The sequence below is a fragment of the Lithobates pipiens genome, unplaced genomic scaffold (genome assembly GCF_037356315.1).
Source record: "Lithobates pipiens isolate NorthernLeopardFrog02 unplaced genomic scaffold, aLitPip1_a1.2 Scaffold_8, whole genome shotgun sequence".
Lineage (NCBI taxonomy): Eukaryota > Metazoa > Chordata > Amphibia > Anura > Ranidae > Lithobates > Lithobates pipiens.
In genome coordinates, this window is record NW_027507903.1 from 452,478,068 (window position 1) to 452,494,572 (window position 16,505).

Sequence of the window (16,505 nt, forward strand, 5' to 3'; positions counted from 1 at the left end):
TGGTCAACTGGTGGAACCACCAGCTGCATTCTCGGGTTCCCGGTGGGACAGGAGAATGCTGTTCCCTTCCACTGCTTGTAAAAGCAGTCTAGCGGCTAATTGCCCTAAGGATTGCTTTTACATAAAAGCCAACCACTGGCTGAAAAAAAAGATACCAAGATGATGCCTATACCTGCAGGCATCATTCCAGTATAACCGCTCAAAGTCCAGCAACATACCAGTACGCCGCTGGTCCTAGATGGCCATATTTTGTAATGTTTTGGGTTTTATTTTTTTTCATGCAGCCTGTGGGCTGAACGAAAAAGAGAACTGTGTGTGTGTGTGTGTGTGTGTGTGTGTGTGTGTGTGTGTGTGTTTTTTTTTTTTTGTTTGTGTGTTTTTTTGTTGTTTTTTTGTTTTGTTTTTTTGTTGTTGTTTTTTTGTTTTTTTGTTTTTTTGTTTTTTTTGTTTTTTTTGTTTGTTTGTTTGTTTGTTTTTTTGTTTTTTTGTTTGTTTGTTTGTTTTTTTGTTTTTTTGTTTTTTTGTTGTTTTTTTGTTTTTTTGTTTTTTTGTTTTTTTGTTTTTTTGTTTTTTTGTTTTTTTTTTTGTTTGTTTTTTTGTTTTTTTGTTTTTTTGTTTTTTTGTTTTTTTGTTTTTTTGTTTTTTTGTTTTTTTGTTTTTTTGTTTTTTTGTTTTTTTGTTTTTTTTGTTTTTTTGTTTTTTTGTTTTTTTTGTTTTTTTTGTTTTTTTGTTTTTTTGTTTTTTTGTTTTTTTGTTTTTTTGTTTTTTTGTTTTTTTGTTTTTTTTGTTTTTTTGTTTTTTTGTTTTTTTGTTTTTTTGTTTTTTTGTTTTTTTGTTTTTTTGTTTTTTTGTTTTTTTGTTTTTTTGTTTTTTTGTTTTTTTGTTTTTTTGTTTTTTTGTTTTTTTGTTTTTTTGTTTTTTTGTTTTTTTGTTTTTTTGTTTTTTTGTTTTTTTGTTTTTTTGTTTTTTTGTTTTTTTGTTTTTTTGTTTTTTTGTTTTTTTGTTTTTTTGTTTTTTTGTTTTTTTGTTTTTTTGTTTTTTTGTTTTTTTGTTTTTTTGTTTTTTTGTTTTTTTGTTTTTTTGTTTTTTTGTTTTTTTGTTTTTTTGTTTTTTTGTTTTTTTGTTTTTTTGTTTTTTTGTTTTTTTGTTTTTTTGTTTTTTTGTTTTTTTGTTTTTTTGTTTTTTTGTTTTTTTGTTTTTTTGTTTTTTTGTTTTTTTGTTTTTTTGTTTTTTTGTTTTTTTGTTTTTTTGTTTTTTTGTTTTTTTGTTTTTTTTTCACTTTCATTCCTATTACAAGGAATGTAAACATCCCTTTATCCCTAATAGGAATAGGGCATGACAGGTCCCTCCTTATGGAGAGATCTCTATGCTGAGAAACCAGTAATAAAAACAAAACCAGTAAGAAACCCAAAAAACTGTAAAAAAGAAAAACGGCAAAATAAGACAAACCAGTTAAAAAAAAAAAAAAAAAAAAATTATAATAAAGTAAGAAACCCAAAAACCAAGGAAAAAAAATTAAACATGGATATTCGACTACTCGTGCGCTAATAAGCGCTCTTCAACCATAATGGTATAATACAGCCTTTTGATTCCATGTCTCCCCTGGTTTCCCAGTAAACATTACCACATTTATGTCTTCATCTCAGCATCACTGCCTTTCTTAGCAGTCCCCCTTGCTTTTATTTGCAATATCACAAAAGCTATGACAAACAAGAAGTGATGGTTACAACAGCCAATCACTCCCTCAATACATAATGACATCACAGGAAATGACCATATAAGGACATGACTTTCAACATAGGAAATACAAAAACCCATGAACAATGACTAGGGGAGTCTTATGGGCGCGTCTGGGCGGGGGCAGCGTGCACAATCTCCAGCCCCCTATCTCTGATCATAGGATGCCCGAGACTATGAACAGCTCCCCCAACCACAACGATTCACAAGAATCCCGTTCTTATAGTTCGTTTGTGAATCCTTTTTCTACTTTGTTCCAGAGAACAACGCATACCCAGACTATTCTGTCCTTGTGGACAAGAGATTATTGGCAGGTTTACACTCATGGGGCCGCAAATATGTTGATCAGGCATACAGGGGCGCCATGAGCTCACACTCACTAAACCGACAATGTCTTCGCAGAGCGAACACCCCCCCCCCCCCCCACCAGACGATCGCTCTGTGCATCGCAGTGGGGCCCTTCGCTGGCGGACATGTTTCCACCCCGCAAACACTACTCTCCATCCCCAAGGAGCTTTCCACTACCAAACAGATCTCAACCAGCTTCGGTCTGCCCAAGTCAACTCTTTAGAGAGGGCCGCAGGAGTACTAGCACCACGAGACTCTTATGACAATACATTAAAATACATCTTCATAACATTTTCCACAACAAAGTAAACAAAACCAGTAAGTAGGGGTGCACCGAATGGGTTTTTTGGTGCCGAAACCGATACCGAAAATGAAAAATACACTAGGCCAAAAACCGATACCGAAACATTTAAAAAATATATATTTTTATACAGGAGATGGTGATGGTCAGAGACTGGGGACATGGTACATGAGATGGTCAGAGACTGGGGGCATGGTACAGGAGATGCTCAGAGGCTGGGGACATGGTACAGGAGATGGTCAGAGACTGGGGACATGGTACATGAGATGGTCAGAGACAGAGGACATGGTACAGGAGATAAGAGACTGGGGGTATGGTACAGGAGATGGTCAGAGACTGGGGGCATGGTACAGGAGATGGTCAGAGGCTGGGGACATGGTACAGGAGATGGTCAGAGGCTGGGGACATGGTACAGGAGATGGTCAGAGGCTGGGGACATGGAACAGGAGATGGTCAGAGACAGAGGACATGGTACAGGAGATGATCAGAGACTGGGGGTATGGTACAGGAGATGGTCAGAGGCTGGGGACATGGAACAGGAGATTGTCAGAGGCTGGGGACATGGAACAGGAGATGGTCAGAGGCTGGGGACATGGAACAGGAGATGGTCAGAGACTGGGGACATGGTACAGGAGATGGTCAGAGGCTGGGGGCATGGTACAGGAGATGATCAGAGACTGGGGACATGGTACAGGGGATGGTCAGAGACAGAGGACATGGTACAGGAGATGGTCAGAAACTGCACACATGATACAAGAGATCAATGCAGCCTCACCAGTGTCCCCCATATTGCAGCCAGCCAGCGTGTCTCCCCATATTGCAGCCTGCCTGTGCAAGGAAGGGAGGAGAGCCACCTGGGACGGATGATCTGTCTATCAAAGTGCCCGGACAAGGGGGAGGGGTTGTATGTGACTGCACGGCCGGGAACACACAGCTACTGAAATGAAAGCTGTGATGTTCCCGACACTATTATCAAACAGGTGGCGGAGGTGGCTCTCCTGCACTATAGGACACCCCCATGATGGGTGGCACCAGGGCTGGGGGCGGAGCTCTGCCCCACCCAGGCCCCGCCCCATTTTCGGCTCCATTATCGGCCGATATGTTTCGGCGGGCTGAAATTTCGGTGCATCCCTACCAGTAAGAAACCTAAGAACCAGGAAAATAAGTGTTTGTGGTGGATTTTCTGCCAGCTACATTGGGGCCATTTAAGACCGTTGGCACGTACAGTGATGAGAATACGTCAATAGATGGAGTATAGCATCAGTATATTGCGAATGTTGGACTTGAACCAAGTAAGTACAAAAGGGACCAGACCTAGACGCAGCAGCAGCAGGGGACTGGGACATATGCAGTGATAACGGTCAGATATGAAAGCAAGAACAATGTCAGCACTTTATAGGACAGACTTTTGGACCACATAGGACTCTGCCCACAATAGCTTGGCAAGTCGCACAGCAGCAGCTGTGAGGGGTCTCTGATTGTACGTTGTTAACATGTGAATGCAGCTTAATAGGTCTGCAACTGTAAATTGCTAGCAGGTGATTACAACCTAATGGTGGGTCTGTGATCCTCTCACCAACTCCCTTCTTGACAGTCCTCTGGTGGGAAGGAGTTAACTGCATGGTGGGGGGGCTCCCACTGCGCTGGCAGCAACACGTGTGATGGTGACCTTCTCCTCCTGTCCTGGATCACCACAGCATTATGGGATAGTCCCCAAACTGCCAATACCGCAGCAGACTCCCTCCAGCCCCACCTCCTGGTTCTAATCTCCAGCAGTGTCCAGCGAATTCAGCACTAGGGATGAGCCGAACACCCCTCGGTTCGGTTTGCACCAGAACTTTCGAACGGACCCCAAATTCGTATGAACGTTAGAACCCCATTGAAGTCTATGGGACTCGAACGTTCGAAATGAAAAGTGCTAATTTTAACGGCTAATATGCAAGATACTGTCCTAAAAAGGGTTTGGGACCTGGCTCCTGCCCCAGGGGACATGGGTCAATGCCTAAAATGTTTTTAAAAATGGCCGTTTTGGTGGGAGCACTGATTTTAATGACGATTAAAGTGAAAAAAAGTGAAATATTCCTTTAAATATGGTGCCTGGGGGGTGTCTGTAGTATGCCTGTGAAGTGCCACGTGTTTCCCGTGTTTAGAACAGTCCCTGCACAAAATGACATTAAACGGAAATAACACCATTTAAAACTGCTTGCGGTTTTAATGTTATATCTGGTTCCTGCAATATGGTTGAAAATCATTGAGAAAAATGGCATGGGTAGCCCTCCCTGCCCATTACCAGCCTATTTGGGTCTTGTACGCATATTAAGGGGAACCCTGTACCCATATTAAAAAAAGGAAATGCGTGTGGCCCCCAGGCCCTATATACTCAGAACAGCAGTATACAGGCGGTGCAAACAAGACAGGGACTGTGTAGGTTTGTTGTGTTAAGTTGAATCTGTTTGTAATTTTCAACTGGTACATTTTTAAAGTGTAGCTCCAGTCCAAAAAACTATTTTTAAGCTTTTTGGAAAACATAGGGAAGGGTTATCACCCCTGTATAATTTGTTTTGTCGTCCATCTTTTTTCATCTCACTTGCTGTTGTCTCCTTCCGTTTGCAAGTAGGAGATGTTTGTAAGTTGGATGTTTGAAAGTAGGGGCCTGCCCTATATGCTCTGCAGAAATGGCGGAACAAGGTGTTGGTTTTGCCACAACATTGTAAGCCCTCAAAGTGACTCTTGGTGGGCGCTGGAGCGCCCTGCTGTGAACGATTATATCAAGAATTGTAATTACATGCCATTGTTGAACAGTGGTAGAAAAATTGACCTTTGGTGGTTGTGGTGCTGGTGCCACAACACTATAAGTCCTCACCGTTACTCTGGGTGGGCACAGGAAGGGGCCCTCCTGTGAAATATTATATCAAGAATTGTAATTACATGTCCCTGTTGAACAGGGGCAGAAAAATTTGGCCTTAGGCACTGCTGCTGGTGCCACCACACTGTAACCTCTTCCATATACTCTAGTTTTAATGCAGGAATTAGCCCTGCTGCAAAGCATTGCATCAAAAATTGTACTTAAACGCCCCTGTTAAACAGGGGCAGAAAAATTGGGCCTTAGGCACTGGTGCTGGTGCCACCACACTGCAACCTCTGCCATATACTCTAGTTTTATTGCAGGAATTAGCCCTGCTGCAAAGCATTGCATCAAAAATTGTACTTAAACGCCCCTGTTAAACAGGGGCAGAAAAATTTGGCCTTAGGCACTGCTGCTGGTGCCACCACACTGCAACCTCTTCCATATACTCTAGTTTTATTGCAGGAATTAGCCCTGCTGCAAAGCATTGCATCAAAAATTGTAATTAAATGCCCCTGTTAAACAGGGGCAGAAAAATTGGGCCTTAGGCACTGGTGCTGGTGCCACCACACTGCAACCTCTTCCATATACTCTAGTTTTATTGCAGGAATTAGCCCTGCTGCAAAGCATTGCATCAAAAATTTTAATTAAACGCCCCTGTTAAACAGGGGCAGAAAAATTGGGCCTTAGGCGCTGGTGCCACCACACTGCCACCTCTGCCATATACTCTAGTTTTAATGCAGGAATTAGCCCTGCTGCAAAGCATTGCATCAAAAATTGTAATTAAACGCCCCTGTTAAACAGGGGCAGAAAAATTGGGCCTTAGGCACTGGTGCTGGTGCCACCACACTGCAACCTCTGCCATATACTCTAGTTTTATTGCAGGAATTAGCCCTGCTGCAAAGCATTGCATCAAAAATTGTAATTAAACGCCCCTGTTAAACAGGGGCAGAAAAATTTGGCCTTAGGCACTGCTGCTGGTGCCACCACACTGCAACCTCTTCCATATACTCTTGTTTGATTGCAGGAATTAGCCCTGCTGCAAAGCATTGCATCAAAAATTGTACTTAAACGCCCCTGTTAAACAGGGGCAGAAAAATTGGGCTGATGGCATCAACCAGAACCAGAAATGTTCTTCCAACATATCAGCGGAGGAGGAAGAGGATAGACAATCAACATAACAGGACAGTCACTCAGCATCAGCATAGGCAGTCTTGAAGGGATGTGATATTTCAAAAAAAATTATTCTGTTACATCAGCTTCAGGTGCTTGGTAGCTGTGGGTGATCCAAGACTGATTCATCTTGATGAAGGTCAGTCGATCAACTGATTCAGTGGACAGGCGCACCCTGTGATCGGTAACAAAGCCACCAGCAGCACTGAAGGTGCGTTCCGAAAGAACGCTGGATGCAGGACAGGCCAGTAGCTCAATTGCATACTGTGCAAGCTCTGGCCAGTGATCCATCCTCAAGACCCAGTAAGCCAGAGGATTTTCGGTGGGAAAGGTGTCTAAGTCTGACCTTGCCCCTAGGTATTCCTGCACCATGTAAATCAGACGCTGGCGATGGGTGCTGGAACCGATCATACCTTGGGGCTGCGGACTAAAAAATTGTCTGAAAGCATCAGTCAGACGGCCACCTTCTCCACCGCTCCTTCTGACCGATGCCTCAGCAACACGTTGTCCAGGACCAGGAGTTTGTAACCTCCCAGTCTCTGGGAACGCGTTGCACAGACCTTTCTGCAAGGCCTCCCGGAGATGTCTCATCCTCTGCTCCCTCTGCGAATGCATGATAAGGTCGGCAACCTTACCCTTGTACCGTGGACCAAGGAGAGTGGCCAGCCAGTAATGGTCCCTCTCCTTGATCCGAAGAATACAAGGATCCTTCCGCAGGCTTTGCAGGATCAGGGAGGCCATGCAGCGTAGGTTAGCTGAGGCATTCGGTCCGGAGTCCTCTGGGTCACTAAGGACAACATGATCCGCAGCTACCTCCTCCCAGCCACGTACAAGTCCACGTGTTTCTTGGGACTGTAAATCATCCCTACAAGACTGCTGCTGCTGATGCTGATGCTGAGTGCCAGCCTCCACCTCCATGCTGACACAATCATCCTCTTCCTCCTCCTCATCCTCTTCCTGTGTGATGGGTGGCACAGCAGGAACACTGTCTGGATAAAGGGGGCCTTGAGAGGCAAGGAGAATTGTAATTACATGCCATTGTTGAACAGTGGTAGAAAAATTGACCTTTGGTGGTTGTGGTGCTGGTGCCACAACACTATAAGTCCTCACCGTTACTCTGGGTGGGCACAGGAAGGGGCCCTCCTGTGAAATATTATATCAAGAATTGTAATTACATGTCCCTGTTGAACGGGGGCAGAAAAATTTGGCCTTAGGCACTGCTGCTGGTGCCACCACACTGCAACCTCTTCCATATACTCTAGTTTTAATGCAGGAATTAGCCCTGCTGCAAAGCATTGCATCAAAAATTGTACTTAAACGCCCCTGTTAAACAGGGGCAGAAAAATTGGGCCTTAGGCACTGGTGCTGGTGCCACCACACTGCAACCTCTGCCATATACTCTAGTTTTATTGCAGGAATTAGCCCTGCTGCAAAGCATTGCATCAAAAATTGTAATTAAACGCCCCTGTTAAACAGGGGCAGAAAAATTGGGCCTTAGGCACTGGTGCTGGTGCCACCACACTGCAACCTCTGCCATATACTCTAGTTTTATTGCAGGAATTAGCCCTGCTGCAAAGCATTGCATCAAAAATTGTACTTAAACGCCCCTGTTAAACAGGGGCAGAAAAATTTGGCCTTAGGCACTGCTGCTGGTGCCACCACACTGCAACCTCTTCCATATACTCTAGTTTTATTGCAGGAATTAGCCCTGCTGCAAAGCATTGCATCAAAAATTGTAATTAAACGCCCCTGTTAAACAGGGGCAGAAAAATTGGGCCTTAGGCACTGGTGCTGGTGCCACCACACTGCAACCTCTGCCATATACTCTAGTTTTATTGCAGGAATTAGCCCTGCTGCAAAGCATTGCATCAAAAATTGTAATTAAACGCCCCTGTTAAACAGGGGCAGAAAAATTGGGCCTTAGGCGCTGGTGCCACCACACTGCCACCTCTGCCATATACTCTAGTTTTAATGCAGGAATTAGCCCTGCTGCAAAGCATTGCATCAAAAATTGTAATTAAACGCCCCTGTTAAACAGGGGCAGAAAAATTGGGCCTTAGGCACTGGTGCTGGTGCCACCACACTGCAACCTCTGCCATATACTCTAGTTTTATTGCAGGAATTAGCCCTGCTGCAAAGCATTGCATCAAAAATTGTAATTAAACGCCCCTGTTAAACAGGGGCAGAAAAATTTGGCCTTAGGCACTGCTGCTGGTGCCACCACACTGCAACCTCTTCCATATACTCTTGTTTGATTGCAGGAATTAGCCCTGCTGCAAAGCATTGCATCAAAAATTGTACTTAAACGCCCCTGTTAAACAGGGGCAGAAAAATTGGGCTGATGGCATCAACCAGAACCAGAAATGTTCTTCCAACATATCAGCGGAGGAGGAAGAGGATAGACAATCAACATAACAGGACAGTCACTCAGCATCAGCATAGGCAGTCTTGAAGGGATGTGATATTTCAAAAAAAATTATTCTGTTACATCAGCTTCAGGTGCTTGGTAGCTGTGGGTGATCCAAGACTGATTCATCTTGATGAAGGTCAGTCGATCAACTGATTCGGTGGACAGGCGCACCCTGTGATCGGTAACAAAGCCACCAGCAGCACTGAAGGTGCGTTCCGAAAGAACGCTGGATGCAGGACAGGCCAGTAGCTCAATTGCATACTGTGCAAGCCCTGGCCAGTGATCCATCCTCAAGACCCAGTAAGCCAGAGGATTTTCGGTGGGAAAGGTGTCTAAGTCTGACCTTGCCCCTAGGTATTCCTGCACCATGTAAATCAGACGCTGGCGATGGGTGCTGGAACCGATCATACCTTGGGGCTGCGGATTAAAAAATTGTCTGAAAGCATCAGTCAGACGGCCACCTTCTCCACCGCTCCTTCTGACCGATGCCTCAGCAACACGTTGTCCAGGACCAGGAGTTTGTAACCTCCCAGTCTCTGGGAACGCGTTGCACAGACCTTTCTGCAAGGCCTCCCGGAGATGTCTCATCCTCTGCTCCCTCTGCGAATGCAAGATAAGGTCGGCAACCTTACCCTTGTACCGTGGATCAAGGAGAGTGGCCAGCCAGTAATGGTCCCTCTCCTTGATCCGAAGAATACAAGGATCCTTCCGCAGGCTTTGCAGGATCAGGGAGGCCATGCAGCGTAGGTTAGCTGAGGCATTCGGTCCGGAGTCCTCTGGGTCACTAAGGACAACATGATCCGCAGCTACCTCCTCCCAGCCACGTACAAGTCCACGTGTTTCTTGGGACTGTAAATCATCCCTACAAGACTGCTGCTGCTGCTGCTGCTGCTGCTGCTGATGCTGATGCTGAGTGCCAGCCTCCACCTCCATGCTGACACAATCATCCTCTTCCTCCTCCTCATCCTCTTCCTGTGTGATGGGTGGCACAGCAGGAACACTGTCTGGATAAAGGGGGCCTTGAGAGGCAAGGAAGTCCTCCTCTTCCTGCCTCTGTTCTGCCTCAAGTGCCCTGTCCATTATTCCACGCAGCGTATGCTCCAAGAGGTGGACAAGAGGTACAGTGTCACTGATGCATGCACTGTCACTGCTCACCATCCTTGTGGCCTCCTCAAACGGTGACAGGACAGTGCATGCATCCCTGATCATGCCCCACTGGCGTGGTGAGAAAAAACCAAGCTCCCCTGACCCTGTCCTGGTGCCGTAGTCGCACAGGTACTCATTGATGGCCCTCTGCTGCGTGTGCAGCCGCTGCAGCATGGCCAATGTTGAGTTCCATCTGGTGGGCATGTCACATATAAGGCGGTTCTTGGGCAGGTTCAACTCCTTTTGGAGCTCAGCCAGCCGAGCACAGGCATTAAATGATCGGCGGAAATGCACACAGACTTTCCTGGCCTGCTTCAGGACATCCTGTAAGCCGGGGTACCTGCCCAAGAACCGCTGCACCACCAGGTTAAGGACGTGAGCTACACAAGGCACATGGGTCAGTTGTCCCTGTCGGAGGGCGGAGAGGAGGTTGGTGCCATTGGCCTGCCCCTGCAGAGCTGACAAAACATCCGCCCCAGTGTGGCTCCTGTCCCCCAAACAAACCAGCGCAAGCACGGCATGGCATCGTTTTGCCTGCGTACTTGCGTAGCCCCTGGAACGCCTACGAAGCACCGCTGGTTCTGAGGACAGAGCACTGGAAGAGGCCATGGAGGAAGAAGAAGAGGAGGGGGTGGAGGAGAGAGGTGTGTCACAACCAATAGTAGCATTTTGGAGGCGTGGTGGCGGAACAACCTCCAACACTACTGCACCTTGTCCTGCATCCTTCCCAGCTGCTAGAAGAGTGACCCAATGGGCCGTGAAAGACAGGTAACGTCCCTGTCCATGCCTGCTGGACCATGAGTCAGCGGTAATATGCACCTTACCGCTGACCGCCCTGTCCAGCGAGGCAAGGACATTGCCTTCCACATGCCGGTAGAGAGCCGGAATCGCCTTCTGTGAGAAAAAGTGGCGTTTGGGGACCTGCCACTGAGGAACCGCACATTGTACAAACTCACGGAAGGGGGCCGAGTCTACCAACTGAAAAGGCAGCAGTTGAAGTGCTAGCAATTTAGCCAAGCTAGCATTCAACCGCTGGGCATGTGAATGGCTGGGAGTGAACTTCTTTCGATGGTCCAGTAGCTGGGGCAGGGAAATTTGCCTGCTATAATCAGACGTGGGTGTACTGCTAGCAGAGTGCCTGGAAGCATTTGGCTTTGACACACCTAATTCTACACCTTCATTCCTCTCAGAGCAGGTTTCAGAGAGGACTGAAGGTCTAGTGGGGTTGGAGATCCCAGCTGATGAAGAGCAAGGAGAGGTCCGCTTTGTTCTTTGGTGTGGGTCTTTGATGTTCGCTTGCCAACAAGCTGCATGGCAGGTCAACATATGTCTGGTCAAGCATGTGGTGCCCAAGAGGCTGATGTTTTGGCCATGCGAGATACGCTTGAGACATATGTTGCAAATAGTGATCTGATGCACTCGTCTCAAAAAAGGCCCACAACAAAGAACTTTTAGAATAACGCGCAGAGGCAGCGTCCTGCACAGGCAGAGCTCTGCGGTGTGATTCAGTCGGTGTGCTGCCCCTAAGCTGGCCCCCGGAGGGCATCCTGCCTCATTGGACATGTGCCTCCTCCTCCTCTCTCCTACCAGGCACCCACGTGGAGTCAGTGCCCTCATCATCCCACCTTCTTCATCGCTGGAGAAAACCTGGCAGTATGCTGCAGCTTGTGGAACATGACTGCCAGATTGCTGTCCTTCTTGAGCATCCCCTCTCTCTGCGCTCACGCTACTGCCTTCCTCTAGCTGAGTATCATCATCAGAGCCTACAAAACACTGGGCATCCTCCTGGAGCATGTACCCAACACTGTTCTCAAAGAGTTCAGGGGACTCCTCAGGAGGACGTGGTGGGTCTAGGGAAGGAGTCACTGATGATGACATTGAGACGAGGGAAGACGATGCATTGGCAGCTGCTTTGCTAGTACCCTGAGACTGGGTGAGAGAGGATGAGGAGGATGAAGAGGGCTTGGTCATCCACTCTACCAAGTCCTTGGCATGTTGCGGTTCAACATGTCCAGCTGCCGAAAAGAAGGACAAGCGTGTCCCATGGCCACGTGCTGATGACAATGCACCGCATCCACGACCAGCACTGTTGTCTCTAGACACAGAGCCTGCTTGCCCTCTTTTATCGGCTCGCGCCTGTCTGCCTCTCCTTGCTGGCCTTCCAGACATGGTAATGGCCTGAAGGGAGTTGGGTAAAAAAGCAGTCGGGTAGTGTATATTGTGCTAGAGGCACACAACACCCACTAACTCCTGCAGATGCCTTTATTATAGAACACCAGAGATAAAGGGGTATATACAGATGTATACTGTGCTGTGCTGGAGGCACACACAACTTCCAATAACTCCTGCAGATGGCAAGTGGGCTCAAATAGAGAACAGCTATGTAGGTGGATATAGCGGTATGTACTGGGTACAGAGCACGCAGACAGCAAGCACTATCTCCTAACACTACTGACTGCAAGCTCTATTATAACAGATAGATCACTAGCTATATAGGTGAGGTGAATATAGCGGTGTATACTGCGGTCAGGGCACGCAGACAATAACCAGAGAACACCAGAGATAAAGGGGTATATACAGATGTATACTGTGCTGTGCTGGAGGCACACACAACTTCCAATAACTCCTGCAGATGGCAAGTGGGCTCAAATAGAGAACAGCTATGTAGGTGGATATAGCGGTATGTACTGGGTACAGAGCACGCAGACAGCACGCACTATCTCCTAACACTACTGACTGCAAGCTCTATTATAACAGATAGATCACTAGCTATATAGGTGAGGTGAATATAGCGGTGTATACTGCGGTCAGGGCACGCAGACAATAACCACTACACAACAGCAAGATCGAAAATCGGCCGAAAACGATCGGTGTGTACTGTGTTGAAGGTACACAGAACACCCACTGCTTCAGACGCCAACACACTACACAAGGCCGCCGCGCTGGTGGCCTTATATAGTGTGGGGCGTGCACTACACAGCCTGAGCTATGATTGGCCACAGGCATCCTGCCTGTGGCCAATCATGGCTCTCCTCGCTGCTGGCGCTGCGATTGGCCAAGCATGCGGGGTCACAGTGCATGCTTGGCCAATCATGAGCCAGCAATGCACTGCGCCATCGCAGTGCATTGTGGGCCGTGAGCGCCACACGAATTTGGCGCGAACGGACCAAAATGTTCAGACTTCGCCGAACGGACGAACAGCCAATGTTCGAGTCAAACGTACGTTCGACTCGAACACGAAGCTCATCCCTATTCAGCACACAAACCTGCTCACCAGGCACAGCAAAAAAATAAAATAAACAAAAACCAGTTTAAAAAAAAAACTGTAAAAAAACAAAAAATATTAAAACCACAAAAAACAGTAAAATAAAAGCAAAACCAGTAAAAAAACCAAAAAAATTGTAAAAAAAAATAAGACAAAAAACAGTAAAAATCCCCAAAAAACAGTAAAAAGATAACCAATAAAAAACAGTAAAAAAAAGTAGAAAAACAAATCAAAAAAACCCCCACAAAAATCGGTGCTCCGGTTGGCACACTCTGCCCCACTTATTCCTGGGCTTTGCTTTTATGACAAAAACCAGTTAAAAAAATAACAAACAGTGAAAAAAACAGTAAAAAAAACACAAAAACCAGTAAAACAAAAAAGCCCCAAAGCTAGCTGAAGACTGCCAAATTCCAAAGAGTAACATTTCAACCTTTATATCCTCTCTTTATTTGCTCTAGTGACTAAAGTTATTTAGCACAAAAAGGTCTCATTCTCTGTAACTCTATTCAAAGAAGCCAGCTATTTTGGATAACGGAAAATTTATATCAAATACTTACCGTAATTTTCCTTTCCTGATGGACTCCATGGCAGCCTACGTATGGGTTAATCCCGCCTCTCCTAATTCATAGGACCCAACTCCCATAAATCTTTGCTTCTAGTCAAAGACCACGTTCCGTAACTTAGCCTACTCCAGCAAATGGGAGGGAACTCCTGCTGCCATGGAGTCCATCAGGAAAGGAAAATTACGGTAAGTATTTGATATAAATTTTCAGTTTTCCTGACAGACTCCATGGCAGCCTACGTATGGGAAATGACTAACCATACACACCCGGGTGGGCAATTGCTGGTTAAAGAAAAGAATGTTTAATTGGCACCGTCGACAGATAAGACATTCAAACCAAAATTAACCGAAGACAAGGAAGCCGGTTCTACACAATAGTGTGTCATAAAAGTATTAATCGACGACCATGAGGCCGCTTTACAGATCACTTCCGGGGAAACATGACGGGAAGCTGCCCACGATGTAGAAACGCTCCTGGTAGAATGAGCAGTAACCGCTTCTGGGGGAGCCAGACCCTTAGCCTTATACGCCCTTTGGATGGCTTGGACAATCCAAGATGCTATAGTTCTTGAAGAAGCACGTAAACCTCTATTTTTCCCATAAAAGTAGATGAATAAGTGGTCAGAATTCCGGAAAGGAGCTGTGGCTTCTAGGTATTGCCTTAAGACTTCCCCAACATCTAGAGGATAAATATTGGAGTCTTCATCTGCCTGGAAAATTGGAAGGACAATTTCTTGATTTTCATGAAAAACAGTTGTTACTTTCGGATTTGATCCTAACATAGGAATCAAGACTGCCCGATCTGGGAAAAAGGTTAGAAACGGCTCCTTGCAGCCTAGAGAACTAATCTCAGAGACCCTTTTGGCCGATGTTATGGCCACTAGAAAAGCAGTTTTAAGAGAGAGATCCTTAATAGATGCTTGTCCCATATGCATATCTGAGAAAAAATCCTTTCTCTGAGGTCTGAGTCTTCTTGCCCCTTTGAAGAACTGCCTAGTGAGAGGATGCTTGGCCCATGAGACACCTGAAAATGCAGAAATCGCAGAGACCTGAACCCGCAAGGAACTTACAGATAGGGACAAGTCTAGAGCCGTTTGTAGAAAACCAATAACATCCCGTATCTTCGGATCTCTACATGAGCCGTTGGATGTAGACACATATCCTCTGATAAACTTTGTTGGTACCTGGTCTTCTGGCATTTAGTAGAGTAGAAATGGCTGTGTCAGGACAGCCTAATGCTTCCAACCTTTCCCTTTCAAAAACCAGGCCATCAGATGGAGCTGAGATGGGCAAGGGTGATAGGTTGTTCCCTGTGACAAGAGGTCCGGTCTGAGAGGGAGAGGAACTGGATCCTGGTAGCTGAGTTGTAACAAGAGAGGGAACCATGGCCTGTTGGGCCAGTATGGAACAACCGCTACTACTTCGACTTCTTCCCATCTGAGCCTGGACAGAAATCTGAGAATGACCGGAACCGGGGGAAAGGCATAAGCCTTGTGGAACCTCCACTGGTCCGTAAGTGCATCCACTCCGAAGGCCTGGGGACAACGACACCTCGTGTAATACTTCTCCAGCTTGAAATTGCACGGGGAGGCAAACAGGTCCACCTCTGGTAGAACTCCCAGAGACAGAATCCAGTTAAACACCTCGATGTGGAGAGACCATTCATTGTTGTCCAGGGAAAACCTTGACAGAAAATCCGCCTGGACATTTTGAATTCCCGGAAGATAGACTGCCGTTAGATTCAACAGATTCGACTGGGCCCAAGACATGATTGGCCTTACTTCCCTCAACAAGGAAAGACTGCGGGTGCCCCCTTGTCTTTTGATGTAAGAAACAGCCGTCGTATTGTCCATCCTTAGAAGGACTGACGATCCTGATGTTAGGTGGAGAAGGCCTGTAAAGCACGGAAGGCGGCCCGGAGTTCCAACACATTTGAGACTACCTTCTGGGATGGGAAATCCCACATGCCTTGGGCTACTGCCGACAAGCATAGAGCACCCCAACTTCTGCTGCTGGCGTCCGTTGTCACTGTTACCTAGGAGACCGGAGCTATTGAATGGCAATTCAGAAGATTCTTCTGCTGTAACCACCAGGGAAGACTCTCCCTCATTGAAGGGGTTATCCAAACTAGATGGTCTCGGGAGTCCGGATCCCACTGTTGGAGAAAGCCCTTCTGAAAGGGTCGCATTTTCCATTGCGCCCATTTCACCATTGGAGCTGTGGCCACCATGGTACCTATTATCATCAGACACTGTGAGGCCCTGAGAAGGGGAGATGACATTGCGAGAGATTCTGTCGCGAATCACCGGAATCTTCTCTAGAGGTAAGGAGATTGTACTCTTTACTGTGTTGAATCGGGCTCCAAGAAACGTTAAGGACTGAGTTGGGATTAGATGACTTTTCTCCCTGTTCAATAGCCACCCGAATTTCGTCAGGGTAGAAATGACCTGATCTCGATGTGACAAGAGATGGTCTCTGTTTTGAGAGAGTAAGAGTAGATCATCCAAGTAGTGGTGCAATCGAATCCCTTTGACCTGGATTAGAGCCACGATAGCCAGTAAGAGCTTGGAAAACACTCAAGGCGATGTGGTAAGCCCGAATGGGAGACATGTAAACTGAAGGTGTGTTTGACCCACTGCAAAACGGAGATACTTCTGAAACTCCCTTGCGATAGGAACATGAAAGTAAGCATCTTTCAGGTCTATGGAAATAAGCCAG